Below are 13,432 nucleotides of genomic sequence, written 5' to 3'. Positions count from 1 at the left end.
ACAGTTTGAGAGTAGGAGAGGGAAGAAAATATTCTGCATTGCTGTTAGTTTGCTCTTAATTCATTTATCCCTCCTGTAATGCTGATGGTTAAAAAAACGTAGCTACCCTTAACTGTGATTTATCCAAACAGAAGTTTTAAGATTAACTTCAGTAGCTGACAGTGCATCACCTCTTTCAGCTTAGTTCAGCAAGTGTGGTGACCCCTTTCCTTTTGTTACCAGCTAAGCACAAGGCAGAGACTTCATGATTGAAAATACTTAGAAATTTTCCACTTGTACAAGATAAAACTCAATTCTTACCTGTTTTCTTTTGACCAAGTAGCACTATAGGAGCTAAACAAAAAATACGAGTTGACAATTTTGTCATGTCAAACAGCAGAGGCATGCAAACAGCATTTATTGGTAGGTACAACCATACAAATGCAGATTTTTTACTTTAAAAGTGAGGCAAATTGGCCTATGCAGTAAAGATTCAGATGTTTAACACATTTGTTTAGCAATGGAACCTCCATCTAGCCTACAGCAAGGTTTCTATGGAACACAGAGGCATTATTTAGCCCATAAAAATAATTTTTACAGCTTACTGTGACTTACAAAACTCATACAGCTATCAAAAAATGACCCATTTTTAGAAGAATGTCTAAAAGCCTTGTTTCACTTGTAAAAACCAGAAGCAGTATTTATTATGGTCTTCACTTCCATGTGAAACAGTTAAGCGTAGCCACTGTTTTTTCTTCTCAAATACCCAAATTGACACTTGCTGAGCACAGATATCACTGCAGCGTTTGCACTGAGGATGGCAATCACCCTGGTTCCCATGTATGCCTGGCCACACTGCCGTTTAAAACTACTGATTGTAAACTTGAACTGATCCATCCTAGGAAGGTTTAACTACTAAGTAAGAATTAAAAGGTTTTTATACTAGTAATACTGTGTAAAGAAAATTTCAAGAGATGGACGGGCTGTTCGTGTCAGAATACTGCTTCCAGCATTGCCACTTCCTACTGCTGTATTTTCTTGTGTCAGTCCAGGAATGACACTGCACATGGAATAAACTAGAGACTGGTCTCTCCCACCCTCAAGATGAGGAGCAATGGTCCTTTGGAAGCCCATTTTCAGAGGGGGCACAGCTGATGGCATGCTTGCTCGTCCTGACAGGCTGACACAAGAACCTCTTGTCTCTTCACCTCGCCTTCAGCCCTGTCTCGAGGGCTGGAAAGAAGCAGGAATTATTGCTGGTTTCCTGTAAGTTAGTCTGAAAAAAAGAAACTTTAATTCTCAGGAATTATTCCTGCTGAAAAGAAGATATCTTAATTTTCACAGCGTTTCTAACGAGCCCCATCCTTACTGCTGTTCTGTGCGGGAGAACACGCAGAAAGCTCAGCGCCCAGCGCTCTTTAGTTTGCAGGTGACTTCTCGATGTTTCCAGAGGCCCCACAGGTGACGCTTATCAAGAGGCCTTTAACGCCGTTAGCGACGCGCTGAAGGCGCACCTCAGGCACGGCTGAAGATCCAGCTCCATCTTCCCGGTAAGGGGTAGGGCGGGTTCCTTCCCCAGGGCCGCTGTGGCAGCTCCGGCCCCTCGGCAGAAGCCGCTCATCCACCCGGCCCTGACTCCCTGGCGCCGCCCGGGGTGCTCCTGGCTCCGGGCTGCTGGCTCCTTCCTGGGCTTGAGGCGCAGCTTGGCGGCTCCTTCCTCAGACATGGCGAAGGCGCGGAGCTGAGGCCCCGCCTCACAGCTCCCCTCGTCCCGCGGGAGGGCGGGTGGAGGGACCTGCGGTTCCTCCTCCTCTTCCTCCACCCCGATTTGCCGGCAGCCAGGGTAGGGACTCTGGGCGGGCCGGCTCCCGCTCCGCCCTCAACACCGCCCGCGAGGGATGGGCGCTGTGGGAGGGTAGGGGCCGGCTTGCGAGGGGACCACGCTCTTCTGAGGGGGAGCCTGCCCTTCCCCGCGCCAGCCGCTGTGCTCAGCCGCGCCGCGCTCCACAAGGGGTGCAATACGTGTAGTACCCTCAAGGTGTTTGTCTCGATAAGCCGCCCTTCCCGTGTTGCCTTTATTCCTTAAACTGCCTGTATTTGTAACGTTTGGGTGTATTTGGGGTTCGGCTGTGGAGCCGCTGCTGTGGAAATGCAGCATGCTCCCTTGGCGTTGGCTGGACAAAATGGCGGTGGCTCGGCCCTGGCAGCCAGCGCCATTGACGGTGGTGTCAGGCTGCAGGTAAAGATTGTTAATCGAAACAGAAAACTAGATTGGGGGTGCATCTCTGATACAATTTCTCATTCAGGAAGCAGTCTGTTGAAGCGATCGCTTTGCCTTTTTTGGTAAGAATGTCGATGGGTGACTTGAGGTAAAGCACTCCTCAGCGCAGAGCCGTTGCCCGTAGTTTTTCAAATGGGCAGACACAGGCTGTGGCCTCTTCAAAACCAGGTCTAACAGAGAAACGGTGACAGCCTCTTCGTAATTCTCCAACAGCAGATAAAAGGATTGGAAGGTAACTGCCAATTAAGTGCTTCATAATTGATACAAGAATAATTGTACAAGGAAATAAAAATGTCTGATAACAGATCTGTATGAGGGAGAGCAGGTACAGAACACTGTCTTTCATAAGACAAATTTATTAGTGGGAAAAGATGACTCCACATTCCTTTTCTGTAACCGCTTTTGAGCGGTGCTGAATGTCTTGTGGACTGTTTCATTCTTGCATCCCTCAGACCAAAACGGAGGCATCAATATTGACAGCAGCAGTGTTAAAAGTTAATGCCTGTGAATTACCATGTTGAGCACATGGACCATAAAAAATGTGCTAACTAACAGGTGACCTGAGTTTCTGCGTGTCTTGAACAGACCTGAACCAGAAAAATGCCATTCAGAGTTCACTGATTTGGGTTTGAAGTAGATCAGCAGATTTAACCTGAGAAGTGACAGGTACAGGCAGACATCCACCTCCAACTGTGCAACAGGCTGAAGATGATTCAGTTGGAGAGCAGTCAGAGATCTGGGATGCTCAGTCCAGTTCACTGCTTTCCTGTGTTAGCTCAGGTACTTTTTGTTTCTGTGAGTCCATCTCCGCAGTGAGGTGATGGCTTTTACTCCAAGTAGTAACTAATTTTTAACATTATAAGAGCTTTAATGGGTTTTCTTTTCATGTAGGGGTGAGGATAAAAAGAAATGTAAAGTGTCTGGTTACTGATGTGAATGATGTAAGCTTCTACAATAGATAGCCCAGCTGAAAAATAATTTAAAACACAGTCATATTAGAGCATTGGCATTTCTACTATATGATAGGCAAAGAGAATGAAATTCAGGATGAAAGAAATGAAAAGCTGGTCACTGTCACACAGACAAACATTTCCCTGTATTAATATTTGTTACAGCAATGGCAGTACCAAAGAATTACCAGAACAGTTACAAAGAGTGTTCTGCCTTTTGACTTTGTTGTCATTTAGAAGCTGCTTCCCACTGAGATGAGAGGAGGTTCCAGGAAATAATGGCCTCCTCTCCATCGCTGTCAGGAAAGGCATTCTCCCAAAAGTTCCAGATGGAACAAGGTAAGCAGAACAGAGGCAAGGGGTGAATGTGAAGGTTTTAGGCCTGCTGTGGAAAGAGACATGGTTATAGCAGCAGACGCAGCAAGAATATAAATAAAGCAAATATGTAGATTGAAAAGGGGGATCAGACGTATACATGGCTGAAAATGAGGTGACAGAGGAGTGGTCAAAATTTGATTTCACAATTGCTGATGTTAATTGAAGAAGAAAAATGGAAAAGCATTTAATTTTGGGTATGTTACTTGCCAGCCTCAATGCCTGCTGTGAATGAGAGGACACAGCACTGCCTATTGCCACTTGGCGGCAGCAAACAATATAAAAATCTTGCTTTAAAAAAAATCAGCTGTCAGGTTGAGCTGATGTCTGCAGGCCTCTGTACGTAATTCTCTGTACACCTATGTTAATGATTGTTTCTGCTTCTGTTCCTGTAGTATTTCGTTAGCATTTTACATATCTTACTATCCCTTGGATACTACTTTGACAAGTCTCTGTTCCTAAGTCACGCATTGTACCAACAGATTTATTTCGTTAGCTGTGACTTCTCCTGAAGTAGCAGGCAGAAGTGGAGTCTGCTTTTCGTGCTGAAGGTATTGCTGTGTGGCACTGTTAGTGCTGTGAGTCATCTGTTATAGCATTGGCAAAAGCTGTATTATGGGTCAGCATAAAAAATGGTTATTGTGTGGTAAGAGCCATAAATGAAAGAGTATAGTAAAAAGAATAGTGAACGTTATTACTGCTTCTGCTGATCGTAAAAAGCAGAAGAAAAAAAAAACCTTGCTTCTGTAGCAACTATAGCTTGTAGGTGGCTTTGCATCTTGTGGATTTAACTGAAAACTTGAAGCTATAAGACATTATTTTTATTTTTTTTTAATTGTTACCTGTTTAATGCAGCCCCATTATAACCTATGAGAGCAGGCACATCAGGGAACATTTTAATTCTTGCTCTGTCTGCTTCTACCTACAACTACCTGTAGATTTGATACTGACATTCTAGAAATCTTTGTCCATTATGTGTACTCAGATTTTTCATCTGCATCTTGCCAGAATTAATAATGTACTTACAGCATGAAGGTGGGGTATAAAATAGGACCTATTCTTGGCTCTTCTATGTTGCACTACTGTTTCTTCCGCTGACAGAAATCTTTTTACTTCTTGCCTGACTTTGGGTCTTGCATAATTAAGTAATGAAGAGTGGTTTGTGATCTTGGAAAGAAGTTCTCGTAGAAATGCAAAGAGTAGTCTTTATCAGCAGCAGCCTTGTCTGGATTTGAGCCAGTGGTCAAGGGATTTGAGCTTTTGGAAGCTAGAATGCTTCTACAGATTATCTTTAGGGATTTTCTTCTAAATGGAATGCCAGCATGTGTAGTTAGCTATTCCCTGTAGAGTCTCATCAAGCTGCACACACTTTATCTTTACTTACATGGTCCCTGATGCTTGCTGTAAAGTGGGCCTCAGTTTTAACTTTTGCTCTCAGGAAGAAGGGGCTATTACAACAAATTCTAATCCTTTTGCAGTTCCACAGTCACTAAAGCCTGTAAATTGCCTGCCAAACCAACGAAGTGATCTTTTCCTGGGCTGAGGGAAAGGGGAGAGTGTAAAACGCAGGTGCCAGCATTTGCTGGGGAAGAACTGGTACATTATCTACTAATCCGCCTTCTGCTATTTCTGATTTCCTATCCAACAGCTGCAACATTGAATGAGAGCTTCTGCATTTGGGAAGAATTAGAAAGCCTGGTAATGCAGGGTCTCTATTACAGATACAACAACTCACAGACAGGGAGGAGATTTTTGCTGCTGGTGTAGAATTTGGTGTGCTAGGCATTTTATAGCCTGGAAAAAGTGTAATTTTCAGCTGTTGTTATGGAGTAATCAATGAAGAAGAGATACCATAGTTTCTGCTGTGTTTCTTGCAAAGCCTGATGTAATTGCATGCATGTGCTATTATTTTTTTCAAATGTACCACTTTGAGGTTAAAGCATATGCAATTTTTGTTAAAACTTTGAGGTTTTTTGGTGACTGATGCTTGCAGACAGTTCTAGTCCTTCTGAAATATCTTTGGCTCTGTAGTGACAGCTCCTGCGTCAAATAAAAATGTTCAGAATAAGTCGTGCCTTGCTAGAATATGGAAACATTATTATGTTTAAATTATTCTATTAATCAGTGCTTGGTTTAGGAGTATGCATTGGTAATTTTTTGTCCTTGTCAAATAGTTTGTGACTTGGGGATCAACACCTTCATTCTGCTAAATATCATGAAGGAAAATGTGCCCCAAAATGGCACAGGAGACTGAAGCAGGTATTGTAGAGCATCAGTGAAAGCTGCTGCAGTGAATGGACTTTACGGCATATCTCTGCAGCCCAGTGTCAGCAAATGCAGCACTGGAAAGAGTAACTCAATCATACTGGCTAGCTCAGTACAGTGTTAATCACTGTCTGCAGTGAAATAGGAAATTCTGACTATTTTCATCAACATGATGTGTTACAATTCAAACCACAAAATTATGAAAGGTACGTAAGACTTCCTTTAGCATAGTCAGGAGAATAAAGATGACGTGCAGTTTCAATTTGGGAAGTGCAGGCTCATTGCTCTTTCCAGAGAAAGTCAGTTGAGTGGAGACAGTTTTGTAGGCTCTCCCTGATTTTAGCTGTAGGTGACACTGTCTTTTCAATGAAAGCCATTGCCAGTGCACAACTCATCAATTCAGCCTTCCCTTCTCAAGTATAAGGACACATCAGTACCTGTGTGGCTACATATAGAAAATTAATTCGTGACATTTATGTGCCAAGATGGAAAGACCTAAAAAGAGGACTAGGGAGCTTGGCATGGCATTTGTGGGTACCAGGTTGCCAAGGAAGCATACTGTATTGAAACAGTTGCCTGGGAAACATTTAAAAATACATTGAATGGAAAAGCATATGTGATGTGCCCACAAGTGTTCTGTGTGAATGAAATGCCATGGCTGATGATGGCACCAAGAGGCTGTTACTATTACATGTAAAGATGCTGCAAGTGATGTGGTGTTATTTTTCTTTCCTTTTGTGTGTTTTTCTTCTTCTTCCCATACCCTGTTTGTAGAAAGTGCACAGAAGGAAAATTGTTTTGCTTTTGGCTGATGGATTAAATTAAATGGAGAAAGCTGTACATGTGGTCAGCAGCAGCTAGAGATGGTAAAAGCAATTTAGCTTCATTTAGGCAACCTAAACCAATTGACAAGAAGCCTGCACAATTCTTCCTCAAAAATAACAACACTGCTGAAACTCCTATAGGATAAAGATAAATGGTTTTCTGAGCATGAGCACTTTAATTTGTGCTAAAATGATATTTGGAGGCTCTGATGTCATTGCAATAGGACTTAGATGTAAACATCATATAAAACGCAAGGAGTTTATGATCAAAGCAGGTTGGACAGCGTGGATGAAAAAATGTCTGACCTAATTTTTAGTTTGGGGTACTGAAATAGAGGGAGAACAGAAGAAAGTTTCAGAAGATAGCCCAGCTGCTCTAGTTTTCTTCAGATCAGACTCAGTTAGTGAGAAATGTTACAGACAAAAAAGAATGACCAAGCAAGGGAACAGCTAGCAACTGTAATCTGTGATATCCTCCCTCGGGCAAAGAGGCTCACTGGCTAGTGATTTCCAGGTATTGAAATGTATCTTTCCTTCCCTTAGAATGAATACCAGGTATCAGGCTGGTTAGGATTATAATTTCCCTGCCTAATCCTCCTTTGGTGATTTAGAAACAAATACCCTACTCTTGCTTTGCTAGAGGCTTAAGAAGCCTATTTGGGAGCAAGCAGATTTTGCTTGGTCCAGCCTTTATGTGGTACAGATTGAGACAGTAGATCTTTTGGGAGAGAGACAGTGGAGAGTTCAGTTGACTAAGGAGGAAGGTCTGGAGACCTTTTTGTTAGTATTAGCTCAGAAAAGATAAGTTGCCTTGTAGGGAGAAGGCCCTAGGGACTCAGCTTCTTGAAATGGTGCCTGTTGGAAGCTGTAAAGTTGCTGTACTTTACCCCAGTGAGGAAGCACTTTGACTGACTGACTCTGACTTTGCTGTCATTTTGGCCAGGGAGGGGAAGCTTTCTGGCTGGCTATCTAATTTGGGTACAACCTGCTCAAGGGTCTGAGGTATGCAAAAATTGTGTTAGAAAACTGTGAATCAGATGAAGTCTTCTGTGTGTCAGTCAAGTCCAAGATCACTCATCATTTTTCTGGCCCAGTGTGTGTTTGGTTAAATCAAGTCCTGATGTTTCTAGGCCCCGGGGTTAGTGTGTGAGAGAGGCGGGGAGACTCTGCCTTTCATCTTCCCCCCACAATTTTGCAATATGACTGAAAACTCTTGGAGAGAATGTTTTAGATCTCAAACAAAGATTAGGTTTGATGGCATGAAGCTGTGGGTTCTGTGGCTCAGCCTAGAATTCTGCTGAGGGAGTTGTATAATCTCCCCACACTTTCAAGTATTTTGGCTCTGAATTCAGGATCAAATAATTGATGAGGTTTTTGTATTTCTTGCTGGGTTTTTTCTTATTTATTTGAAGCATGTCTCACAGGATTACAGCCGTCAGCAGTCAGGGTTTCTCCTCTTTTCTCTAAACCATCCTTTCATTTGCAGTGAAGATACTAAAGGGCTCCACCAAAAAAAAAAAAAAAATCCGTAACTAATATCTGTAGTAATGACAGAAGATCACCTGTACTGTTTATGGGCATGAAACCATAAAAGAATGGAGCAAAATTACCAACACTAGTTAATGTGGTATGATGTTATCCATAACTAGAATGTTGTATAAAATCAACTTAAAATACAGGGTAATTCAGCAGATGGGTATTTATTTATGGCTTCAACAAATGTGGATAGTAGGTTTAGTTAGTTTTGCAACTTTTTGTAAGGACTAGCTAGTGTTTTAGAAAGAAAATCTAGTAAACCCTAAGGTATAATCAGAGCTGTGGAGGCAAGTGTAAATCTTTTCACCAAGAAGGCTGTATTTTAGTTGCAATCTAGTGGGGTAATAATTTTATTGTATTACAGAAATAAGCAATATGTCATAGAATCAGAATAGTTAAGGTTGGAAAGGACCTTAAGATCATCTAGTTCCAACCCCCTATCCTTACTACCTTTCCAAAATTACTTCCTTTTTTATATTTATTCTGACTCTGCCTGTCGTTAGCTCTTAACTTGATAAAAGAAACATGAAATGAGACTACTGTAGAAGGCCTGACAGTAAAATATGGTAGAGCTATAGTTTTTTGGGGGGTTGTTGTTTTGTTTTTTTTTCCCCATATGACATTTATTTAATTATATGGGACACAGGCTGAGTTTGGTTTATTTATGTTGTCTTATACCCACTAACCTGAAACTATCTTGTGACACTGCCAGTGTGAAAGGTCATTCTGCCTGAAATAAATCTAGTTATGTCAGAACTGCAGCACCTAGTTATAGATACTAAAGTAGGTGTTTGCTTGCCTTTGCTGTTACTTTGCAGCTCCCAGCATCTGTAAATCAAATCCATTTAGACTACTTCAAGGAAAAAAAAAAGCTGATGCCTTCCTGACACATGAAAACTGTACTGCTATCAAACAGTAACTTCATGCTACTCTTCCTTTCATGAGTGAATTTAAAATTAGGCTGATTTTTGAAGTGTTTTCACCAGCTGACATCTCCTGTTCCCCAAATCCACTTTGCTGTTACTTCAGTTCATCTCTGCTGCTCTCACAGGAATTTGATTGCTCACTTTTAAAAAGTGGAAAGTACTCTGAAAGAGATGTGTAGTAGCCAAAACAACATGTCATGGTGCTCGTTTAGGACAGGATGTTTAGTTAGCTAAAGTTGCTACTCTGTTTTGTACCACAGACCGGTTCCATTATTATCCTATTTTTTATTAGTATGTCCCACAACACTGGAATTAGACGTTTTAACATAAGATTGTGGGGAAAAGTAACAGCTTGACAAGCTGCTGTGGCTGTTCTGCACCCTGCATAAGATGAGTTGGTTAGCTTCTATCTGGGTCCCACTGGGTAAGAGTCACCATCACAAAGAGCTCCAAAGAAATTGACACTTAAACCTTAGTGTCAAAGGAAGAGATGAATCCAGGTGAAGTTGTTGGGCCTAATTGGATTGGCTGGACATGACGAGATATGATCTATGATCAGTACAGCTTTGTAGCAGAAATGTCAAATATAGATGTGTTTAAGTGATTGCTGCCTCGTGTTCCATCTAAAACCAAATAAGGTTGAGGAGCCTGCTTGATTTAGTCTGCTGTGTAAGGTTCAAAAGACAAGAGAGATCATCAGGAAATTGTCATCAGCTCTTTTGGGAGTGGGGTTTGTTTTTTGTAATTAAAGAGAAACTAGAATTGACATGCCCATTTGCTAGTCATGTTATTTAGTAATGGATGGTTGTTTTTCTGAAGAGTTTATCTCCTCGGTGATGATTTAATTTAGGCAGTAATGCAGGGAGTTCCTACTGCTTGTAGTGTCATGCAGGAAGTCAGAACACTTAATTAAGCAAGGTCCTTCCTGGCCTTTAAGTAGCCCTTTCTTATTTCCTACTTATACCTGTTTCTGATATACACACAGGTGCAGAAGCAGTAAGGATATTGCTTGAGATAATGCAAGACCTGGGAACTGAACTCTGGCCTGTTGTTCCCTGGGTCTTTGCATAGGTGTAAGGCTAATCTTCCTTTCAAGCAGTGTTTTACTCCCGAGGGCTTTTATCGTAGTGTCTTTCATCAGCTTTGAATTCACTAGAAAAAGAAGAAAAAGATCATTCTTAAAGTCTTTGCCTAATAGCTCATGTCTTCCAGAGTACTGATAAACTCGAGTGCAAATACGCCATCTCCTCTGCCCCAAAGACGTGCTCTGGCTTTAGTACCACACTTTTAATGACAAACATTCACCTAGTTTACCATATGCATTCTTTTATCTTAGCTGTTCTCTGTGCATGTTAGGAGATTTATTTCTACTCATAATGTATTTCATGTGTGTTAGTTGTAAATATTATGCTCATAAATAAGCCTGGACCATCCAGCCCCAAGGATGGAGACAGCTTACAATAGGTCTGTCTGCTTCAGATTGTGAGGCTGTACTAGTTCTCTGTTTTTTCCATTGCTTAGCTCTGTTAGTGGCATGTTGCCAGTCTCCTGTCTCACATTAACAGGAATATTATATATTACTGAATTTAAAGTGTTTTTCCTTCAGGACTAGAAGAATGTAGTGGAGCATGCATCTGGCAGTGTGACATTATTCCTATGGTGTGCAGTGTGCCCTTCATGTGGAGAATCACCAAAGTCATTTCTGCTGCAGTCATCTAGGCATGAGGAGTTGTACTGTGTGCACTGAGGTAGGTCTTGGACCAGGCTGGGGGACACATTATGTCAGGGATTGCATGCATATATACATAATGTATAATGAAAAACTGATTCATCTCCCTTCACCAAATTCTCTAAATTAAATACCACAGAAATAGTAAGTCTGGAGCATAATCCCAGAACTCTTTTTTTTTTTTTTTTCCATCCCACAGCTCCATCTGTATTCACACCTACTGACCTCACTCTTCTCAGCTGGGAGATGGAAACTTGTTTTACTTCCCTCATAAGATGTTTTTGGAAAATTTGTTAGTTCATAAAGTATATGCATGAGGACATACCAACACTACAGAAATAGGTTTCGGACTGCCCCCAAACTAGCAGTGTTACTCCTCATTGTCAGGTAGTTTCATTTGGACTCCTCTCCGTTTGTCCTCTTGTTAGAAAGCTTGTTTTCTTGGCAGAAACTTGTGTTTTCTGCAGTCATCCTGTTAAATTATTTCCCTTTTTACTGATTTTAAGGATCTTGTGCTCTCAGAATTCCCATGTTTGCATGAAACACAGTGCATTAAATTGCATGGTCTAAAGCAATCAATACCCTGTAAGCTTCTAGTATTTTAATTGGCTTGTTTTTGAAGTCTGAAATGGGCTGAGCTGTATGGGTAAGCTAAACAGAGTCTGTCATACCAAAAATACTCTGAAGGAATGTATTTCTTCGTAGTAGGACAGCTGAAAACACCACATTTGCTGTGATTAGTGCATAGCACACTTGTGCCTATGCTTTCTATCTTCATTTATATGTACTTAAATATGTTTTTAGGTATCTGATTCTCAGAGGCCATGTTAAACTGGTGTCTTCTGTTGTTTGTTCTGGTCTAATAAGCTCTTGATTTGCCTCACAGAGCACATCCCAAAACTGTAAACCTAAGTAAAATTAAAAGTTCCCCAGAACAGCCTGTGACCCAGAGCACATGTTGCATTTCAGGAGAGCTGGAAAGGGCAATGGTGTCATCACCTGAGGGGAAACAATCAGAAAGAAATGAGGAGGGGAAATTTTATCGCTTATTTTTAGACTCCGTGGGTGAGTATTATTTTCAGCTTTGTCTGTATTAATTTCTGCAGAACACTGTGCCAACGTGTGACTGGCTGCCTACGAACAGATCATTGTAATTTCTAGCTAAGGCTGAAGCAATCAGTCACTAGCAATCCCTGGAGACTCGAATCTACCCATTTGTACCAAGATAAGGTAGCAGCCAAAGACATGCAGTGTAGATATGTTCGAGACATCTATAAGCTAGCTAGTTGAGAAATAAACCTTACCACATGTATTATACTAGATGAGCTCAGAAATATTTGTCCATGACACTGGGTCAGTCTTTCATGTAGCTCAAGATATTCTGTCACTGGATTTAACATGAGTTAGTTTAAAGCTAACTTTTGATACATGGAGCTGTTCCCATACTTGTGATTGCATACCTTCTGCATTTACCTTCTGCCTTCAGCACAAGACTACACTCTCATAGGCTTCCTTGAAGAACATGCTGCTTGTTAATCAGCACTTTATTGTTTCAGTATGCTTAAAATAAGCATTTTGTCACATTCAAGAAGAAGAAACTTTATTGGTTTGCATTCTGGCACCATGCTTCACGTTGTCAAGTGCTGTCATTTGGCTTCTTTCTGTAACTTATTTACAGAGAGAGGGAGCTTGAGATTGAAACATTCTGGTAACAATTTTCACCAGGTACATATTGTATGTGTTTTAGAAGTATCTCTAATCTTAGAAAGAACAAGAGACAGAATGGGTAATAGTCTGTTCTGGTGTGCTGGAGAGGTCTAGCCTCTAGTTGCTGCATAGGACAGGGAAAAAGCAAAAATTCCACTGTTGCACAGTGAACGTAAGCAAAGAAGACAGCATCTTACCAAAGGACATTCTGATTTCCTTTATAAACAGCTAAGAAGCAGCTTTACTGCATCCCTCACTCAGTATTAAGGAAGGGACCTTTGAGGGGACAATAGATGTTATGCCTACCAAAATTCTCTTTGACTGCCTTAGAATGTGTCTGTAGTCTAAGCAGCAGTAAAAGCCAGATGGTTCTAGTTAGTCTGCAGTGTTGTCTTTTAATTTGATGTAGAGGCAGAAAAATCAAATTGAGACTGAACTTTGCTTTGAGGAAACTGCTTTTGTCACTAGTCCTGAAGCTGGCCTTTTGACTGTCTCCACATGAGTCATTTCATCTCTTTATCATTCCCATACTCTGTAAACTCATCATCAGAGGGACTGCTTGCTGGCTGTGTTGTACCTTACACAATAAAGACCAGACCTCCCTTGACATGATTAGATATCGCTGTCATTAAATTTAATAATTTACATAAACTTATGGTCAGAATGTTCTAAATAAGGATCAAGTGCAAAGCCATTTTGCTAGTCTGTATTATAAATGAAGCATTAGAAAAGGCAGGAGAGGAGACCTGATTTTTGCCTTTATGTAGATGGGAGGAGCTAAACTCTGAAGTGATAAATGAGGAGTAGTTCACAAACCAGTGCAGAACCATAAATTATTAATTCCTGATTTCCAATAATAT

At 41.2% G+C, this 13,432-nt stretch overlaps 1 long non-coding RNA gene across 2 annotated transcripts; it reads left to right on the top strand.

Annotated features, from left to right (window-relative positions):
* The first annotated feature begins 2,025 nt into the window (after positions 1 to 2,025).
* On the top strand, positions 2,026 to 12,928 carry LOC133267817 (uncharacterized). 2 transcript variants are annotated; one of them, XR_009742875.1, is made up of 4 exons: positions 2,026 to 3,040; positions 10,743 to 10,884; positions 11,835 to 11,930; positions 12,544 to 12,928. It is a non-coding gene; the product is annotated as an uncharacterized LOC133267817 (long non-coding RNA). The 2 variants fall into 2 exon arrangements; XR_009742874.1 differs by having other exon boundaries at positions 2,028 to 3,040; positions 11,835 to 12,928.
* The last annotated feature ends 504 nt before the right edge of the window (positions 12,929 to 13,432 follow it).

Source organism: Pezoporus flaviventris, unplaced genomic scaffold (assembly GCF_033815535.1).
Source record: "Pezoporus flaviventris isolate CSIRO_AGI_PZ_B2104156 unplaced genomic scaffold, CSIRO_AGI_Pfla_v1 ptg000009l, whole genome shotgun sequence".
NCBI classification, from domain to species: domain Eukaryota; kingdom Metazoa; phylum Chordata; class Aves; order Psittaciformes; family Psittacidae; genus Pezoporus; species Pezoporus flaviventris.
This window is presented reverse-complemented; position numbering and strand designations above follow the sequence as displayed.